Source organism: Leiobunum rupestre, chromosome 1 (assembly GCF_980474605.1).
Source record: "Leiobunum rupestre chromosome 1, qqLeiRupe1.1.hap1, whole genome shotgun sequence".
NCBI lineage: Eukaryota > Metazoa > Arthropoda > Arachnida > Opiliones > Sclerosomatidae > Leiobunum > Leiobunum rupestre.
In genome coordinates this window covers 58,161,080-58,182,188 of record NC_143384.1, presented here as the reverse complement: position 1 = coordinate 58,182,188, position 21,109 = coordinate 58,161,080, and the positions used below count along the sequence as shown (strand labels likewise).

At 32.3% G+C, this 21,109-nt stretch overlaps 1 long non-coding RNA gene across 1 annotated transcript; it reads left to right on the top strand.

The window, feature by feature from the left end:
• The first annotated feature begins 14,223 nt into the window (after positions 1-14,223).
• On the top strand, positions 14,224-14,961 carry LOC149963378 (uncharacterized). Its single transcript, XR_016480223.1, has 3 exons — positions 14,224-14,381; positions 14,452-14,505; positions 14,659-14,961. It is a non-coding gene; the product is annotated as an uncharacterized LOC149963378 (long non-coding RNA).
• The last annotated feature ends 6,148 nt before the right edge of the window (positions 14,962-21,109 follow it).

The following is a 21,109-nucleotide window of genomic DNA, read 5'->3' as shown; positions in this document are numbered from 1 at the left end:
CTGGCTTTGCTCTGATATTGCATTTTTTAAAGGTTTAAATGGTAGAGTAATTAAATTTTTAGGATGTACGAATGACGCTTGGTACATTTAAAATGGGAATTTTCAGAAAATTCGAAAAAAGATTTTGCTGTTTTAAAAAGGTTTATTTTTTTATCAGTAGGTGATAGACGAAAACCTTCAATAAAAAAGTTGTAGATCGTGCTTAAAAACTTTCAATTAAGTTGGTTCGCTCAAAATAGACCGAGATTTCCTAAAGGGGTGTGGTCACGAAAATAACAAGATGGTCATAAGAGGCTTTTTATGGCACTGAAAGAAAACACTATTTAATTATATCACAAATATACCGAAAATTGACTTTTTCCTTTAATCAAAAACCAAAAAAAAATTGATGTTGATTTTCCGGTCTGTGAATTTTTAAAACTGATTTTATTCAAATGAGGAGTTTTAAAGCCTATTATCATTATAACTTCAAATAAAAACTAGTTATTTTTATTTAGGAGCCAACAATTAAATTTAATTTAAATATGTATCATCATTATTTATAATAATTGTCCTGTCTTAAGTTTAATTAAATACTTAGAAAAGTAATGTTAGTAGGCAAATAAAATAATTTTATATAGCAATTTTTATAGTAAACAGCATAAGTCACATAATGCCATAAGTATATTTCCTATTGATTAAGTTTTTAGCGACTTGCACAGATATACTTATTTTTAAAATTAGAAACAACGAATTTTCAAGTGCACAAGAAATATTTTAAAATTTTTATTTTAAAACAATATTTACCCGACTAGTTTCGGACACATTATCGGACCTTCATCAGGGGGTATGACCCGTTTACAATTTTATCGTCGTATTTATAACCTTAGTTACATATATTTCTTTATTTATTTTTTATTTTAAAAATAATTTTTTTCCAAAAGTTGATGTAATCTACCCCCGGTCCCAAATCACGGTTTAAACATTTACCTTTATCTTTAGATTTTTTAATATAGTAGGATTCTAATAAATTTAATTCGATTGAGATATTACAATATTTTTTAAGTTCAGAAGATTCGAAGTTAATTTTATGGTTTTTATTTTGAACGTGGGTAGCCAAGGCCGATTTATGGAACCTTTTTAACCTAACATCGTCAGAATGTTCTTTTGTGCCTATTTTAACACTTCCCTCGGTTTGTCCAATGTATTCGTCTCCACATTCACACTTAATTGAATACACTCCAGGTTTATCTTCTTTTTTAATTGGATATTTAAGGGATTTTAAGTGATTTATAATTTTGTTCGTTGGTTTAAATGCAGTGTTACAATTTAAACGACTCTTGAAAATGTAGGTTATTTTTGAAGACAAAGTTGAATAGAAGAGGATACAGACAATTGGTTTATCTTTGTTAAAACTTTTTAACGTAGTACGTTTAGCTATGTCTTAAGAACTATTAAATTTACCATATGCTTTCTCGACAATTACTGGTTTATATCCCCTATCATAGCCACTAATTTCAAAAATTCCAATTCACTCTCAAGAGCTAAATCATCTGAACAAATATTTAAAGCACGATATACAAGGGTGTAGAAGGAACTCATTTTTTGTGACATAGGATGTCCAGAGCGATTATGGGGAATAGTGGTAACTGAAAATGGTTTTCTAAATACTGATGTTTCTACATGGTTATTGACTTTTTTTATACATTCATCAAGAAAATTTAAAACGTTATTCGACATGAGTTCCAAAGTAAATTTTATATTAGGATGAATGTTGTCGAGGTATTCATGGAACTTTTAAAAAAAATCAAGACCATGTTGCCAAATTAAAAAAATGTCATCGACATATCTAATCCAAACTAAGGGTTTTTTATTATAGTCTAATAACGCTCTAGTTTCAAAATCGTTCATTTCAAAAATAATAAAAAATATATTTAGTAATACATTTTGCTGGGTGAGACTCGTCGTCTTCAGTTTTCAACAATAATATATGTAATTAATGTCTATCACAATAAAATAACAAACTAAAAAATCTTTATGTAGACTGGTATCTACAATAAAGCAATGTTTGGTTTTACTTAAAATAAGTGTACTTTTCAAGTTTCAACAAAAAGATATTAATATATTATCCAACAAATCCCTTTTAATACTTTTAAAACCACTTCAGCGCCCCCCGACTTCCCCTTTCACTACGCCACTGATTATGGAAACGATAAGTTATTGCTAATTTATAATTATTTCGAACGAAAAACCATGTTTGCATTTAAACAAACCCCATGTTCGATGTATTTAAACGAGGTGGGGTAGATTGAAGAACTTGTACTGTTTTCTCTGTATTTTAAATCGATTAGTTCGCAACTTTCGTAAGTCGCAAAGCGGTGGCACCTACAATAATTAATTTAGATAGTGGTTCAAACACGGGTGATGTTAAGCTTGTGTGACGATGATGGTGTTTTTTTTTTGCATATTAGGTTGATATATCTTCAACCTTTGGTCGTAAAGATATAAAAATTACACTTTAGCAATATATGAACTGACCATTGGGAATCCCAAAATGCTACCTTTAGTGGCGGAGCATTCGTATTTAAAAAGATGTCAAAAATGAATTTTGCAGTTTCGGGTGAGGATTTAAAAATTTCACGAGTGGAAACAGTCGATAATGAAGGGTATTCGTAAATGAATAATATTTACAATTGGTTTCACTAGTCTAACTGTAATACGTTTCGGGATATTTTACCCAAAACCTGATAAATCCCAATGGCCGAAGACTAATTAAACAGATTGTACACAAGTACTCTTATACAATTTATATTTTATCAATTACTTATTAAAGTTTCAAGTTTCAAATAATTGTAACCAAGGTTTTTAAAATATATATATTTTCATCAAATAAATAAGTATATCATTTACGGAAAGGTGAAAAAAGTTATATCAATTATTTTCAAACATTTATTAAATAAACTAAAATATACTTTTTTAAAAAAAATTCCGAAAATAATACCTCTAAATTCAAAATATCATGAATATCTGACCCTTGATATGTCCCCTCCCCCTTATAGCTGCTTTTTATTTGCTTTGGTAAGAGCATTTTGGTTTAGTATAACAATTAAAGGGGACGGAATTTTCTAATAATAATGTCACTCTTGAAAAAGCATTTTTTAATAAGTCAACTATTAACGTACGCAAAACGTTTTATAATCATTATTATTTTCAATCAATTTCAATCTCGAGAAAGGGATGTAAACTTTATTTCAAAAATGGTAGAAATGGGAAAATGGGCGTCTTTAAGACAGTGATGAGGTATTGAAGATCGAGCAGATGTCCCACATAGGGGACTAAGTCCAATACCGATGTGAGGGAGGTCGCATTCATTCACCAGTGATTTGGTGTTTCGAGAAAAACAACCTTATTGGCGCTTAAACTCGTCTCTTGGCAGAGTTGCCGTAATATATTTTCATTAGAATTTTACACGACAAATCTTGGTAATTTACAAGTGGGAGCATTCTTTGACAGGGAATGGCAATAAAGTCGATCTTTATCGTCTGGCCAGAAGAGAGTGACGGACTCGCTTTTAGTGCGGGAGCATAAAGGGGATTATTAATGGATAAAAATAAAGCACTTTTAATGATTGTCTGGCTAAACCGAAAGCACTTGCCCATCCTTAAATGGTTTCCACACGGGCCTTGATTTAACAAAAACATATGGTAGTTTCAATTACATCAAAATAATTTAAATTTTAATTATTTTTTCATTTAAAGTGTATAAGGGCTAGCAATACCATTTTAACAAAATTTTTAATATTTCTACCAATACCAAATTTATGTGAAAGTGGGAAAAAAAGAGACACTCAGATACTAAAATTTATATTTATGTTTTTTGGTATTTACCAATAACATAAATACTCTAGTCAGTTTGCTAATTTGAGACACTAAATGTCGCTGTAGTCAATTTATGCTTTGGTTGCTTTTGGATGATAAAATGGGGTATTTCTACCAATCACTTTATGCGGGACGTTTGATTCTATCTCTTCAGCTTTGTGTATTTCGAAATCACTAACAAACCCTCTTTCACCGCTACCGCCTCAGTCCCTCGTCCCATACAGAGAAGATAGTTTGGATATTTTGCCGCCCGATCAGACTCCTTTTGTTTCCTACGCCGTTTTCGGGGAACATTCGTAATTTAGAGGAGCCAATTTGGATATTTTCCGCCCGACCAGAATCATTTGGTTGCCTACGTTCATTTTGGGGAATAATCATTTATTATTCGACGATCACAGAGTCGTTATTCAGAGGAGCAAGTTTGTATATTTTGCCGCCCGCTCAGACTCCTTTTGGGTTACCCGCTTTTTTTGGTGAATATTTAATTAGGATTTTGCGATCACACAGTCGTTATTCAGAGGAGCAACTTTGGATATTTTGCCTCCCATTCAGACTCCTTTTGTTTCCTACGACTTTTTCGGGGGATTTTTAATTAGGATTCATCGATCACAATGTCGTTATTCAGAGAATAAAGTTTGGATATGTTGCCGCCCGATCAGACTTTTTTGTATCCTACGCCCTCTTTGGAGAATATTCAATTAGGATTTGGCGATCACACAGACGTTATTCAGAGGAACAAGTCTAGATATTTTGCTGTCCGATCAGACTTCTTTTGTATCCTACGCCCTTTTCGCGGAATATTCAATTAGGATTTGGCGATCACACAGACGTTATTCAGAGGAGCAAGTCTAGATATTTTGCTGCCCGATCAGACTTCTTTTGTTTCCTACGCCCTTTTCGGGGAATATTAAATTAGGATTTGGCGATCACACAGACGTTATTCAGAGGATCAAGTTTGGATATTTTGCATCCCAATCAGACTTTTTTGTTTCTTACGGCCTTTTCTAGGGCATTGTCAATTAGTATTCGGCGATCACAGAGTCGTTATTCAAAGGAGCAAGATTTGATATTTTGCTGCCCGATCAGACTCCTTTTGTTTCCTTGGCCTTTTTCAGGGGATTTACAATTAGGATTTGGCGATCACACAGACGTTATTCAGAGGATCAAGTTTGGATATTTTGCATCCCAATCAGACTTTTTTGTTTCTTACGGCCTTCTCTAGGGTATTGTTAATTAGTATTGGGCGATCACAAAGTCTTTATACAGTGGATCTAGGACAGTTTGGATATTTTGCTGCCCGATCAGACTCCTTTTGTTTCCTACGCCCTTTTCGCGAGGATTGTAAATTAGCATTCGGCTATCACAGAGTCATTATTCAGAGGAGCCAGCTCTTATATTTTTCCGCCCGATCAGACTTATTTTGTTTCCTACTCCCTTTTCAGGGAAAATCAATTAGGATTCGATGATCACAGAGTCGTTATTCAAAGGAGGCAGTTTGGATATTTTGCCGCCCGATCAGACTCCTTTTGTTTGCCACGGCCATTTCTAGGGGACTGTCATTTAGGCTTTGGTGATCACAAAGTCATTATTTATAGTTGCCAGTTTGGATATTTTGCCGCCGGATTAGGCTCATTTACTTTCCTACGCACTTTTTGGGGAATATTCAATTAGGATTTGGCGACCAAACAGACGTTATTCAGAGGATCAAGTTTGGATATTTTGCCTCCTAATCAGACTTTTTTGTTTCTTACGGCCTTTTTCATGGGACTGTCAATTATGCCTCGGCGATTAAAATGTTTTTATTTAGAGGTGCAAGTTTGGATATATTGCCGCCCAATTGAGCGCCTTTCATTTCATACACCCTTTTGGGTGATTGTCATTAAGGCGGAGGTATAGAAAAGAGCAGACACGTTTGAAAAACCAGAGACACTATTTTTGCGGCAGGAGTAGTGTAGAGTCCGACGCCGCCGGTATAGACGCCGGTGCGCCGGCTTTTTTTCGACTCGCTGCCGTTTATTTTCCGATTTTACTCAAACTCAAGTTACTGCTTTTATCGTGAAATTTCTCCTGGACTTTATGATACCCAAACTATAATTTTTCAACATTTATCTATTTTCTCGATGTACTATTGCTCCTGACGGCGCGCGGCGGCTCTACAGTAGCAAAGCAGAAAAATAAAGAGTGAGATCTGGTGAATAATGCGTAAGCCTATAAATGTGGCGTTCTCTCTGCCGACGCTCTACATGAGACTGCGGCTGCGCAGCGTTGCCAACCGTACTATAATTATAGTACATTTCGATAATTTTACCTTTCGAATTTTTCCGTACTATTATTTCAATCGGGTACTATATAGTACGCTTTTTGCGATAATTGTACTATAATTTTACTAAACAGGGTGTTAACTAAAAAATGGACCAGTGCAAATATCTCAAAATGTGTTTTAGCTACGATTTTGAAATTTTAGGTTGTTATAGAGCGCTCAGGAGGTCACCCAACTATGAAAATTTCAATGACCTAGAACCATGTCTTCAAGGTCATTCGAAAATTAACTTGAGAACCGTAAGAGTTACGAAGTTGGTTCCAATTAGAAAGTTGTTCCCCGTCACATATTATGGTTTACTAGCTTTGATTCGATCTGATTTGTATTGTAATGTTTATGTGTAGGGTATGAATGTTGAGTTCGTGTTATGATGGTTGTGGGTGTTGAGTTTGTTGTGTTTGTACGGGCGTTTTCTCTCCAACTTCATCTTAAGAGAGATTTACTCGAACCACTCAGCCACCAACGCTTGTTACGTTACGGTGTTTTTCTAAAAAACAGCTTTGGCGAATGTCCTTTACAAAGTTATAACGTTAGGAACTATAATTTATTCTACATCATTTTAAATATTTATAAATTATATTAATCTTATATTTAATGAAATATTTATAAATTGTATTAATCTTATATTTAGTGAAATATTTATAAATTGTATTAATCTTATATTTAATGAAATATTTATAAATTGTATTAATCTTATATTTAATGAAATATTTATAAATTATATTAATATTATATTAATCTTATATTTAATGAAATATTTATAAATTACATTAATCTTATATTTAATGAAATATTTATAAATTATATGTCTTATATTTAATTAAATATTAATAAATTATAATTCATCCTATATTTAATTAATCTTATATTTAATTAAATATTTATAAATGATATTCATCTTATATTTATAAATGATATTCATCTTATATTTATAAATTATATTCATCTTATATTTTATTAAATAATTAAGTATTTTAATGTAAAAGTTGATAGTGATCAAGAATTCAACTCGGGTCGCATTGTTACCACGCGGATAGTTCACCGCTGAACCATTGACTTCCTTAGGGAAAATGTTAAAGTAAAGGAACCATTATGATAAGGCCCGTTTTTTACTAAACGGATGAATACAATATCTGTGGATATTTTTTATTGAACTTTGTTTTTTTATTCTTGTGAACTTGTTTACGTATGAAATTTTTAAGGTCAAATCTTTTTTAGCGCAGTCAGCAGAGATAAGAGGGTTACAGGGTAAAACCTGTGGGTGATCCACTTTTATATTTTTTGTTATTTATTTATGGGTTTTTTATCGTCTTAAATATACTTGCAATACAGCGAAGGCGTTCATTTAACGTTTATTGAAATCCGAGCTTGCGTATATTCAAGTGGCTCTCTGTGCTTTGTTGATGGTAAGGTTTTTGCTTCTTGTTAATACATTTGGTGTAGATATTTGGATATCTACGATTCCTAATACAGTCCTTGGTTTCCTGGGGATATAGGAAATTGAACGGCATTGGTATTTTTCATGCGGTATGTGTCACAACGTCAACTGGAAGTCTACGAGTCGTCCACTACCAGATTTCGAAAATAGCTTTTCTACGGTATCTTCATCAAGGGCAAGTGTTGAAATAAAATGAGCGTTAAAGGTGTGGCTATAGTATTTCGTAAGCGAGAAAAATACAAATACCCTCTGTAGAAATATTTCTTTCATAAAAATTTGCTTCGTATTATATTCAACTGATAAACTTGTACTGTAAAAAGGGTTTAATTCAATTGTGCATTGTTATAGTACGTCTAACTCACTGTTGTAACTACTTAATTTATAATATTCTGAATAAATTAAAATTGGTCGTTTCGTCTCAATTATTTTAATTATAATTAAACTTTTATACCGGGCGGGTTAGAACTGGGGTAACATTTATAGCAAATAACTCTGAATTGCGGAGATAAATCTTAAAATGTCATCTCGAGAAATTAATACCACTAGGGACAATTCTTCCGAGGAGAGGTATATTTTGGCTCGCCAACTTGTTCGAACTGAAATAGAGCACACGTAAGGCGTTCATATGTTTACTGAAGTTATGTATCATATTAAAAACGTCAAATTGTTAGGTTACAGAGAAAAGCGGCAGATCCAAATTCAACCGATTTAATACATCAAGCCTGTGACATCTTGCTCAAGAATTTAGATAAACGAATTCCAATAAGTGACGAAAACCTTTGCAGCTGTTTGCTCGACCCTAGACTAATAAATTTGGCAATTATATTCTGCGAAAGAAATGACACGAAATTTGTTTTTTTTAAACGTATGACAACCAAATATAATGCTTTCGCCAGTGTACCAATTATATCGGCTGATGAAGCGTCGCCGCCTGGGGGGTATTTTGACATAAATAACCACGTAAAAATTTATACTTAGACAGTTGGTGTCTCTATTAAAAGAACCAGAAGCGGTTTAATAAAAAAAACATTGGACCTTTTGCAAAATAATTTGTTAGACATAGAAATTGAAAAATATTTGGATGTCATGGAAGACGTAGAGGGCCCGTTGCAGTGGTGGAAATCACATGAAATAATATTTAACACGTTTGCTTAACTGGCTCAATATATGTTCAGCATTCCAGCAGAAGTGGGATGAGATTATTACGACAATAATTTTTTTATAACCTCCCTGTTTCGCTATCTAAGGGCCCTGTGCAACGACATTTTACATTTTCCTTACTCTACGATCCCTATTTTTGGACTGTATTGATAAGTTGCATTAATCTGAACCAAGGGTAAGACCACTGCTTTTAATATGTTCCTAATAATCATGCATAAACATATTATTATGCATTAATCGTGGTTTCATTATTTTAATCATTGTTTAGCCAAAGCTACGTAACTGGTTTGTCATTTTTACACAGACTTAATTATTCCATAGTAACCAAATAATCAAGGTAGTGATCTCGTCCTGGACATAAACTATTTGTTACTTTCCAAAAGGGATCGTAGATTTATTAAAATTTAAAATGTATGTGCACTGGATCATAACGCTCTACGTACAGGCAATTTTAAATTCATAGTTTACATACTTTCCCTGTTTAAAATAAATTTTAATTGGGATAAGTTCCCAAGGGTATTATAATTTCTTTAAATATCAATTAAGTGTCTGTGACCTCCGAAAGTTTTGTGAAAAGTATTGATAATGCTTAAAACCACAAGATCAATGGTTAGTGGCACTTACCCGGAGAGCCAAGGTTCGTAAATAAAGTCCGCCACGAGTGGATTGATTTTTCCAACTCGGAGCTTTAACTTATTATTAATACTATGCAATTAACCATCTCAATTCATAAAATATAGTGTACCGTCATATTTTCACGGCTCACGGAAACAGTTTCAATGGTCAGTATTAAGGATACGGTTTTAAAATATAATAATTTTTAACTGATAAATTTAAAAAACCCGATTGCAATTTTTTGGGATTTTTATAAAATATATTTTGGTTTTAAAATTATTTCATCAAATTAATGCCAAGTTAATAAATCTGATCGGTCTTTAAATTCGATACTACATACCATAAAAAAGAATAATTCGATTATAAACCATTCACCAAGCAAATTAATCCCAAATTAACAAAAATCTCAAATTTCCAGCTGCTTCCCCTAAAGCTTTTCCAATAGCAATAACATAGGTTAAATTCCCCCCCCCCTTGTGTAAAATTAATCCTTGATAACTCAATAGCTATAAATCAGTTCAGTTTTATTTTTTCTAGTTGTCATACTGAAGCTTTTACGTTTAAGAAGAAAACGTTGCTTAAATCCAAGATTAAATTCGGGTGCTGCCATGCCCTTGTGATAATAAAGAATTATTTGAATTTTAACCACCTTTGGTCCATATCGGAGGGGTTTAAACCTCTGACCCCCTTAATTTGCCGTGGACGTAATGGCCTCTCTGCCTTCCACTGTATTGGTTGTTATATTACAACGAATTATTTCTTTGATATGTAATCATTGACTTAACTGTTCAATGTTGCTTAATATTATGATTTTTTATTGAGGCCATACTTCCTAATACTAAATGAATAAGGGTGGAAAAGTTAAACCCAGAAACAATACCTAAACTTGTTATTAAATGTTATTATCACGAAAATTTCGGGTTGATGAAACAATACTTTCAAAATGTAAATGAGAATTTTATAAAAATCACGATTCATATTTAATAAATTGTTAACATGTAATTTATTACATTTTATACAGGTAAAATTTGATAGAACGATAAATATCACAAGGATTATAAATACGACGTTTAATTCACTTTTCTACGAATAAGTGCAAACAGTAAAAGAACACTCATGTGTGTTTACAGCCAGGTGTATTGAACAGGTATAATTAAGTAGTTTTCACAGTTATAAACAGTTTCTTCCAAAATTACCATTACATGTGTTCAAGTGCTTCAATCGGGTGTTTTCACTACACTGCAAATCTTTGGGACGGCTAAAGAACACCGGAAAACATTTGTGGAACACATACACAGGTTTCAGATGTACTACTGGTGTTCGCTATACGTTATTTAATGTTTCCTTAACGTAGCTCAGCGGTTATTTACAAAAATACAAGTGTCTTACAGATGTTCAAAGTGTAATATAGAGGTTTCTAGAACGTCTAATGAACATCGAACGTCTGAGTTGCATTGAAGCTTTTTTCACGAGCGTCTAGATTACATCTGCAAGTGTTCTTTTGAACGTATTTTATGTGTGTATTAGAGCGTCTAGATTACATCGGCAAGTTTTAATTTTGACTTGTATTTATTTTATATTACCGTGTATGACACGGTAAATAAGAAATCATTACGATTGTTAATTTTACTTAGCAAGTTATACGTCATATAATATAATTCAAAGAAAACTAATTTTTATTTTGTATTTCGCGCTTTGAAAGTTAACCATCTTAGTATGTTATTTCGTATTTTGCGCCTTAAAAATTTAACGTCTTGTTATTTTATTTCGTATTTCGCGCATTTAAGATTTATCGTCTTGTTATTTTATTCGTAATTCGCACCTTGAAAGTTTACCGTTTTCTTACGGAAGGCCAACTTAGATCCCCTGCTACTCTAGTGCGAGTAGCAGTGAATCTAAGTAGGCTGTGTCTTACGAGAGTTTTTTTCAAACTATCATCAAATACAAAATAGTGAGTAGAATTTTAAATTTCATTATTTTAAAGTAATAATTAAGTTAATAATGGGGCCATTTTAGTTAAGTAGATATTTGCGTTGTATATTTGGTATAAACAAATCGCCTAGGCTTAACTCAATTAACGCGTCAATTTTTAAATTATCCCGTTAAATGCGATAATTTAAAACTTTTGCACCTAACAGTAATTAAAGTATCACCAATAATGATGATTCTGAGTGATAAATTTGTATATATTATAGTTATCACTTTGAAGGAAAATAGCAGGTAAAAAAAAACTTAGTCAACTAAATACTGTAATATATACAAATATTTCACCTAGAATCTCAATCATTGAAACTAAAATATTTAGCATAGCTATTTTATTATTACCCTAGTCAGACTTAGGGAAGGTTGTTTTAAGTTATGATAAAAGTGCTTTTGCTTTTAAATGTATTATACAGGATGATGAATACCAAAATTTCAAACTCAAATATAATAAAAGGTTTGCTTAATGAAATTTTTTCACTCGTTAACATATTCAGTGGGTGATCATAAGACTTATAAAGCTAATTAAAGGCAACTTCCCTTCAATTTCGATCTGAAAACACTGAAGCTTCCATCAGTCCAGTAACTTTAACATATGCAAATTTTTCATCAGGTCAATTGAACCAAAAACATTTTCTACGTTATTAGTACTTTGCACAGCTATTCTGACTTGAACCTGGTTTTTTAATGTTTGTTGATTTAGAATTGAATGGATAAATTACTTCAGCTTTTAGAAAAAAAAATCTTATTCAAAAAATGAAGTATATTTTTTTTATTTAACACCATCACTTAAAAACAACCTTGCCCAAGTCTGATAAGCTGCGTTGGGTAATTTTAAGGTGGTTACATATTTTCTTTGATTCGATAATTGTAATTCTGGGAAAAAAAAATGCATGTAATAAAGTTATGGCATTGAAAGAAGTTCCAGTGTTTTCATAGTGAAATGTAAGGGAAGTTGGCTTTAAATATAGTGGAAAATTATCTTTGTTAGTCTGTGTGACCATTGGATATGGTAGCAGATGAAAAATTTTATTTACTTAAGTTAATACTGTAATATATGTTTTTTTAACCCAGAATCATATTTAAGAAAGATATTTAAGCACTTCATTATTTTAAAAAGTTGGCGAAATGAAAATTATACACCTGCTACCATATTCAATTTATTTTTAGCTACATTTAAAGGAAACTTTTTTATTTCACTGCAATAACTTTAATATGCAAGTTTTTTTGCCCTAAATCTCAATTATTGAATCCAAAAATATTTAACCACCCTTTTATTACTTTACATAGTTATTGAGACTTCGGCAAAGTTGTTTTTAAGTGATGGTATCAAATTGAAGAAAAAAAAAGCTTTAGAGTGTATACCACCAAAATTTCACTTATTTTAAAATTTAAGTTATTGTTTTAACACCTCTTAAAAACCACCTTGCCCAAGTCTTGAACTATGGGATTACATTTCTTTTATTCAATTAATGTCATTCTGGGTGAAATGTAAGAGAAGTTGCCTTTAAATATCTTCAAAAATTATCTTTCTTAGTCTGCGGTCAACCATTGAGTAAGCTAGGTGAAAAAAAATCCATTTATCTCCCTTTTTAAAATTGAGTTTGAAATTTGGTTATCCATTTAAACTTTTTTACTAAAAAAAATTTCAATTGCAATTGTATTTTAATCACTACCGTTGAAAGAACCTGCCTTAAATCTTAATGACTATGCTAATGTGCATATTTATGTTTTTGGTTCAATAATTGTGATTTTGTATGAATAATTTCCAGTTATTAAAATTATTATATTGTTTAGCGGCAGTACCCTCGTAGAAGACATTTAACACTGCTGAAGAGTTTCAAATTGAAAAATATTTAGGCTGAATTTATTAAGAACAAGATTGAGAAACTGAAACAGCTGGATTTGAGTAAAGTTTCATCTCCAGTATGTCCAACAATGGCAAACAGACAAGAAAGCTGAAGCTGATAATTTCAAAAAACATCAATTGTTAATTTAAATTAAAGGTCTATGTTTTTTTCTGCCTGTTACCCTTTAAATTTACTTCCCTGTCGCACAAATACCCTGGTAGTAGGCCAACGTTTTCTGCGCTTGGCCTACCACCAGGATATTTGTGCGACAGGAAAGTAAATTTAAAGGGTGACAGGAAGAAGAAAACCTAACCTTTAAGTATTAAATAGCAGAAAATTCACGTTTATAATTTAATTTCACCGAAATACAAGTGGTAATGAACGTTGACAGATTTTATTTTATTAATTGATTTGAAATTATGAACTTTAAAGAGTATAAATTGTAATAGTATTTTTAGTAAAAAGAATCTTGGTGAGGTTTCTGCGCTTGTTTGTGTTTAAAAATCATGTTTTTCAAATAAAAAAGTTCATCAATAACTTCCCCTGTAGCACAATGCCTCCGAAAACGAGTCGGTTAGGGGTCGAACAGTCGTTTTGGAGTCGCAGTCGGCATTTCAACTCTTAGCCGACGATATGTTTTTTTTTGAAAAATGTAGTCGAGATTGCGACTATTAAAAGTACTACGAAACAGAATAATGATTAGAGTCGGAAAATTAACGATTATTTAATTTTTAGAAAGATTCCGAAATTAAGTCGGCAAAACCGACTGTTTCAAATTGTTCAAGAAATGCAGTCGGCCTTGAGTCGGTTACGTAGTTTATGACGTCCGTTTTTTTATATAGTACAACTTCCAATATACTAGTGATTCGACTATCCATTTTTTAGCCATCAAAAATACCCATTTAAATTTTCCCGGGAATCATGCAGAGTCATCTAAATAAAATATTTTGAACGATAGTCTTAAATGCATTTAACTTCATATGAAACTTAAAAAATGTGTTAAGTATTTATGATAATAATAATAATTTCTTTTTATTTAAACCGTTTAAATTTAAAAAAAATTGCGACAACCATGCCACCTACAGTGACGCTAAGTCATGATTTTTATCGTAACCAAAAACAGAAGTGCATGTTCGGATCGGCGGATGGGATTCATTTTGGTTAGTGTTTGATAATTTATTGTGGTTTGTCGTATGAAAAGTAGAATTCTTAAAGTTTCCGTGATTTTAGTTGTCATAAACCGCTACCTAGCCGGAAGGAAACTTGAAAGGAAGAAAAAGAAGGGTAATTTTTATTAAAATTATAAAATTTAAGTAGTTCTACGTTAGCTAAGGCTTAGTTATGGCGGGAAAGCGAAAGGCTTACAAGGCTATAGATGACATTTTCTCTAGACAAAAAAGAAGAATAACAAATGAGTTTATCAATAATGCTTTGCAGGATAATATTGCGGTTGGAACGAATGCTAATGAGTGTCAAGCTGGCCCTTGCCAGTTCCATGACAGTGATAGACAAAATGGACCGAGACGGATGAAGAGCGGAGAGACTTTAAAAAAACTGTTTAATATATTTGTTTGATACTCACTAGTCATACTGTTCAAAAAACCTTAAGATTTTTTCAATGTATATCTGATAAATTAATCAGAAATAATCTTTCAACATATTTTTATAACAAGTTGTAAACACAATCATACCTTGTGTAATTGTGATAATGTTTTAGTTAATTGTAAAAATGAGTATAAAAATGGGAAACAAGTTATAATTTATATTCGATTTGTCACCCAAAAATATTGACTTAGATATATCAATAATTTACCAAAGGTATATATTTCTACAATTTAAAATAAATCAAAGTGAATTATTTCTTCTCAGCTTACCCTATTTTAGGGCTTAAACCAGGTAGTCTGGAAAAAAACTGTCAACTTTGGAAAATTGCAGAAATGTTTGGTAACTGTTTCCAGACTTCACTACCTGAAGTTTCAGATAAATAAATACTTCAAATCGAGTATAATTAAATTTTGGTCAAAACATTTTATTACAAAAATAAACAACTTTTTAGTATAAAAATTCTGTATCATTCTTGAATTGGTATTGGAGAAGAGGGGGGAAAGTTATAATGACCGACTCTGAATAGGCCAACAAAAAGGTGTCGGTTAATAGGACTATTTTTAGGTAATTAACTAGACATAAGGATGTCGGTAGGCCACACTTTCGGCGGTCGGCAAAAAGCACACTATAAACAGTCGGCCGACTGCAATTCAGGTAGGACATTTCGACTGTTTTTCCAGGAGACTCCCGACCTTGAATCGGAGTTGACAGCTCGACACTTAACCGACTATGCGACTCTGCCTAGTCGACGTCGGCCCGACTGTTTTGTGCTACAGGGGTTAGTTTTATCTATTTAAATTTAAAACTGCTATTCATGTAACAATTGTTTAGATCACATATGTACAATTCTCATGTAGTAACTAATATTTGGAATTAGTTTTGGGTAGGCCTATAGCGACAGCACAATTTTTGTGACAACAGGATAATGAAGTTCTATTGTTAAATTCGCGTAAACCTAATGGGAAATTTAATGTTGGAACAACAGCAATTTACAATTTACTGTTAATGGTACTTTATATTTCTCGTGTCTAGAACAGGTTTTTTCTTGCTACGTTTACAGGAAAAAATACCTGTAATGTTACAGGAATTTTCCTGGTAATTTTCTGCCAGGTAAATTCCTGTAAATTTAACAGGAATTTTTAAGTGTTGTATATGTTAGGGGAACTGCATTTCTTAATCACATGTGTTCTTCAGATGTTCAACTGAATATGTTGAGCTAGCGTTCCGCAGGTGTCAAGTGTATTGTAGATGTTACAGATGCCCGAATTTGGTGACGATCTCGTTCCACAGGTGTTGTAAAAGAACATCGACGAAAAACGTTTCAAGTACATCTATAGTACATGTAAAGTACACATATCCCACACATAATTACACATGATTAACACGTAAATTACACTTGATTAAACGTTCAACAGGTGTCAGGTGTTTAAATTTTGTGACGTTCCTTTGTGTTTTTTAGGTGAGCTATAAACGCTTTTTAGGTGTTTCAAAGATTTGCAGTGTAGTACAAATAACATTTGGTATTTTACAGTACAATTGTTATTGTTTAGTTTGGTAGTCATAGATCAATCATTTCTTACCCCTTGTAATGATGTCCGAAAACATACACAAAACGATGTAGCGCTTAAAAATGCGCTTGAGTGCAAAATGGGGTTGAGGTAAATTCTTTTACAAATGCTCTCTAGAAAGAAAAATGAAGTAGAAAAGGTTGTTCTCGAATTACTAAGTTGATTAATACTCGTTAATAAAACTTAGCCCGTTTAAACTTATAGTAAAAGAGTTCGAAGCAAACGGCAAAGATCGATAATAAAATTCCTCGGAACCAAATTGTCAAGATTGGCATAAGAAAGGAAATTGAAGTTTCGGTGGGACGTCTGAGAGAGTTGAGGGCAACATGTTGCCCAAAATAAAAATCCCATAAGATTTCTTGTGGTTTTAATTGCATCGTCTCTTGAAAACGCACTGCACTGTTAAAAAGATTTGTTATTGATTAACAAAATATATGGTAAAATAATATTGAAAATAAATTTTTATATATCATGCAAACCTCGGCTTTAAAAACTGAAGTTTCAATTTGTTATGAATAAACTATAAGTAATTTGTTTATTAACCACCACGCTGATTTCTTTTCAAAGTTTGGTAGGCCCTATGACAAGGTTCTTTACTCGTTTACACATTAAAAAAGAATGTGCTTGAAAATTTAAACACGGAGTTTCCTCAGTAAAGTAATAAAAGAAGAGGTGTCTTTTAATAGGCTCCAACGACACAGCTGAATTGTTTGAATTTTAGAAAAGAAAGATAAAATTTGACGAGTTTAGCATCTGGATAAGGAAGATCTAAACACCGCTTAGTCGAAGTTTCATTTAACCTGGGGTCCAAAATGTTAAATAAGTTTATATATGCATTTGAATTCTTAATAACTAGCGTAAAATTATATTAAACTCTTTTATTTAAGCATTTTTTTAGATTTTTAGCTATGTAAATTACTTCATAAATAATTGTTTTACTTTTATTTAAACAATTGAAAAGATTTATACAGGGTGTCCCATAATGCTCAAACAGTGCATTTTTCTCAAAACCTATTTCACAGGGAAGGAGTAGTAGACAGTACATTCCTGCATTATGAAGTTTCAGAAAAATCGAGTCATTCTTCACGGTTTTTTTCACCGGTAGGTGGTAGCGGAAATGTTTCAATGATAAACTTTAAGCGCTTACTCCAAAACATAATATTTATTTATATTATCTTTTTTATATAATTTTTAAAGTTACGTTTATTAAATGAGAATTAAATATTGCTGAAATTATTTTAATTCTAGTTATAAATAAGGTAAAAAATTCCAAAATAGTGAAGTAGTTAAACAACCCTTTTTGTCAGGGACAAAGGCTTTCAAATTCCGAATTCCCTTGAACTTCTTGCAAAACGAACATTTACTTAGTAAGTTTCGCAGAATCATCAATTTTAAGGATAACTTTCTAAACATCTACTCAGGTGCCTCAATGTTTTATCTTCGCTGGGAACATATTGTTTCTATCAGCGTAAAAAGAAACTCAAAAATAGTAGCACAAACCCTAATTCGTTAAGAAAATATTTTGGCGAATTACCCACACCGAAATCCGAATAACCCCGCTGTTATAAACACAACAGAACTTATTTTTGGGCTCTGGTCTAAAATTTAAAGGGTAAACACTTACAGATACTTGGCGTCTTCTCTGAACAATGAGGGAAGGCGCTTGCTGAGACACAGATCGTAAGTTAACGGAAAATACGAACTTTTACTTCTATAAAAATTTTCGCACAGTTTCCAGTTTTTAGTTAAATATTTAATATTTGCTTCATTTATGATGAACGCCGAATTGACGGGCATCCAGTTCAAAACAGTGAAATTTCTTTCCATACGGATATATTTGCCTCTTTTTAATAATTTTTGAACCGTTGGTTGTTTTTCTATGAGCTATAGTAACAAAATATTTATCAATCTCGTAAACCATCTTATCTTTGAAGCGAAAGTTTATCAATTTATCAAGACCCGAAAAACATTTTTTGTTCAACCAACTTGATATTTCGTTGAAGACTCTGAATGGACTAAGTTTGTTTTTCTCAACTGCTGAAAGTAACCTTGAAAATTCTTGAAAATATCAGTTGCTATTTGTGATATTTTATCGGTCGATAATCATTATAAAAAGTCAACACTTTTTTAAAAATGTAATGACCAAGATGTTGTAGAAAAACGCGGTGTCATGATGGAGGAAGAGGAGAGAAAGCAAGAACTGAACGGTGAGTTACAATCCACTTCTGGAGGTGCCGCTGGTTCGATTTCCGCTATGTCGTGTGATATGGAATCTCGTAGTCCGGAGAAATAATAAGAGTTTGTTGTATTTCGTGTGGTTCATCTTGTGCGCGCTGAGGACTTTATTAACATTGTGATGTATTCGTTACGATTGTGCACTTTTTATCTAGTAATGTCGTTGTTAGCATCTTCTCCCATTTAAAATGTAGGGTTGTAGTGTAATATAGTGGACGGTGGGTGATTGTTATAGTATTTGTAATTCTGTTGTTTTGGTTCGAAACTGATTTTATTATTTGTGGGGGTAATTTGATTTGTTTTATGGGGTTGGTAGGGTTCATTGATTATTATTAGTGTCGGATTATGTTTAGTATTATTGTTGTTTTTGAATTAACTGCGTAAATGTGATAAGTTATTTAATTTGTAGTTGTTATTTATAGTGTTCGGATATTTGATTGTTGTTGGATCTATATTTTAATTGAAATTCATTTAATAGCCCAATATTAACATTCTAATAAATATGAATTTTGGCATGGTACCTGCGATTGTTTATTTCTATCCCTTTAACCTTCATTTAAATTACAGCTTGTGGTACAGCGAATCTGATATATTCGACCTAATAATATAAATTAATTTTAGTTCTCCATCAATAGCCTTTTATAACATCTGTTAGTAGTAGTAGAAAAATGTCAACGGTGACTGTAATATCCTCCAGTCTAATATATTTTGAAAGAGAAGAACACTCGTTGCATCTGTAAGCGCGCATCACGTTTATTAATAATAAAATTAGAAAATGTTTTGAAAAAAATAAAAGACGGTTAGATTTTTAAGCTCCTAAAATATTGGTAAGACTAACTGCAAATAAACCTTAAACGGAGGACACTATAATGGTGATGGAGAATTACTAACCCACAAACATATCGAGGAACAACAGCAACGCAACTTTATCATCAACCACTATCAATGCCAATCAACAAATGGCTGTTTCCTACCCGGTTTTTCCACCTTTCATGGTCTCCGAAGACCGTGAATTTTTGTCTTAACGTTGGGAGAAGTACGTAAAACGTTTTCGCCGATATATCATCGCTTTTAACATAAACAATGCCAAACGGAAGTAAGCATTACTACTATTCCATCAAGCGAAATTTAAATTTTCTTTACATTGCGTAGAAATATTCATTTTCTGACTTAAAACCCTTGAACGAACTTACTAACACAATGACCAAGATTCCGCCAAAATACGCCGTTAACACTCCCGAGTAGTTCAAATTCTTTTCACTAGATTTCACTATCCCGAAACTGAACGTACTATTTATCTCAACGAAGATCTCTTAATTTTAAATATCTTTGGTGCGAACGGGTTTTCTAGGGATAACCGACGCCTTGTACTAGCCAAAGCTGGACTGAGCTACTCCCACTATTTTTTCTGGTTACACCCAAATATCTTTTTTACATAGTTTAATTACTTAATAACCGTTACGTCCCCGTTAAGACTCTATGAAGTCGCATAACCTAGTTCCTTTCAGCCTTGTTTGATGGCCTTGTTACTTTCGGATTAATCATGAACGGTAAAATATAGTGCGACTTCGTATTGGAGAAACGAATTTATGCTACATATGAACAAAAATTGGCGAAATAATGTCACAAAATTGACGAATCGCTTTGGAAATTTCACATAAATTATCCATTATTTATCTAAATTATGTTTATTGTTAGACCATAATTAAAGGTTTTAGACTTCAATTACAATATTTAAAGAAAAACATTTAAGTAATTGTGTATATAAGATATTATTTTGAATAGCTTTTTGAACAAGGAAAGAGTTTGTTTCGAGTATATTTTCTTCCTTCAAATTTTAGGATTCAATATATTTTGAGAAAGTCAAAATAATTGAGTACATTCTATCGCTCTTCTAAACAGAATTGGTCACGTCTGATTTTGAGAAGTTCTAAATTTATATGAAATAGAGATTTGTCGGAATCTTCACGTACCCATGCTGTATAAAGATTTAAAATTTCTTACGAATAATAATGTTCGAGGAAATGAATGATATATTTTCTTGAAATATTTATTTGAGAGTAAGTCCTCGAAAGTGTCCGTGTAGTGTTGGGATCCAAAGACATTTGGATCAACTTTTGATCCAATCAGACTTGAATCCAGTTGGGATCCGGATCAGCTTTTGATCCAATCAGACCTGGATACGGTCGGGATCCAATGAGATTTGGATACCGACCAGGACCAGCATTATAAGTACAGAATCTAGGTGGTAGTCAATACTTTGATAAAAAGGGAATTTTAGTAGCATGAATTATATTTAAATAACATTAACAGCAGATATTACACTTCACTTAGCCGTGAGAGTAACTCACAGTGATGCACAAGTGACAATTGATCATAGCCAAAAGGACGGGAATGACGCCAAACTTCGTGGATAAATTTCTTACATACATAACAAATCATGCCAAGAAACGATAAGGTACTATAATGAAAAGCTAATT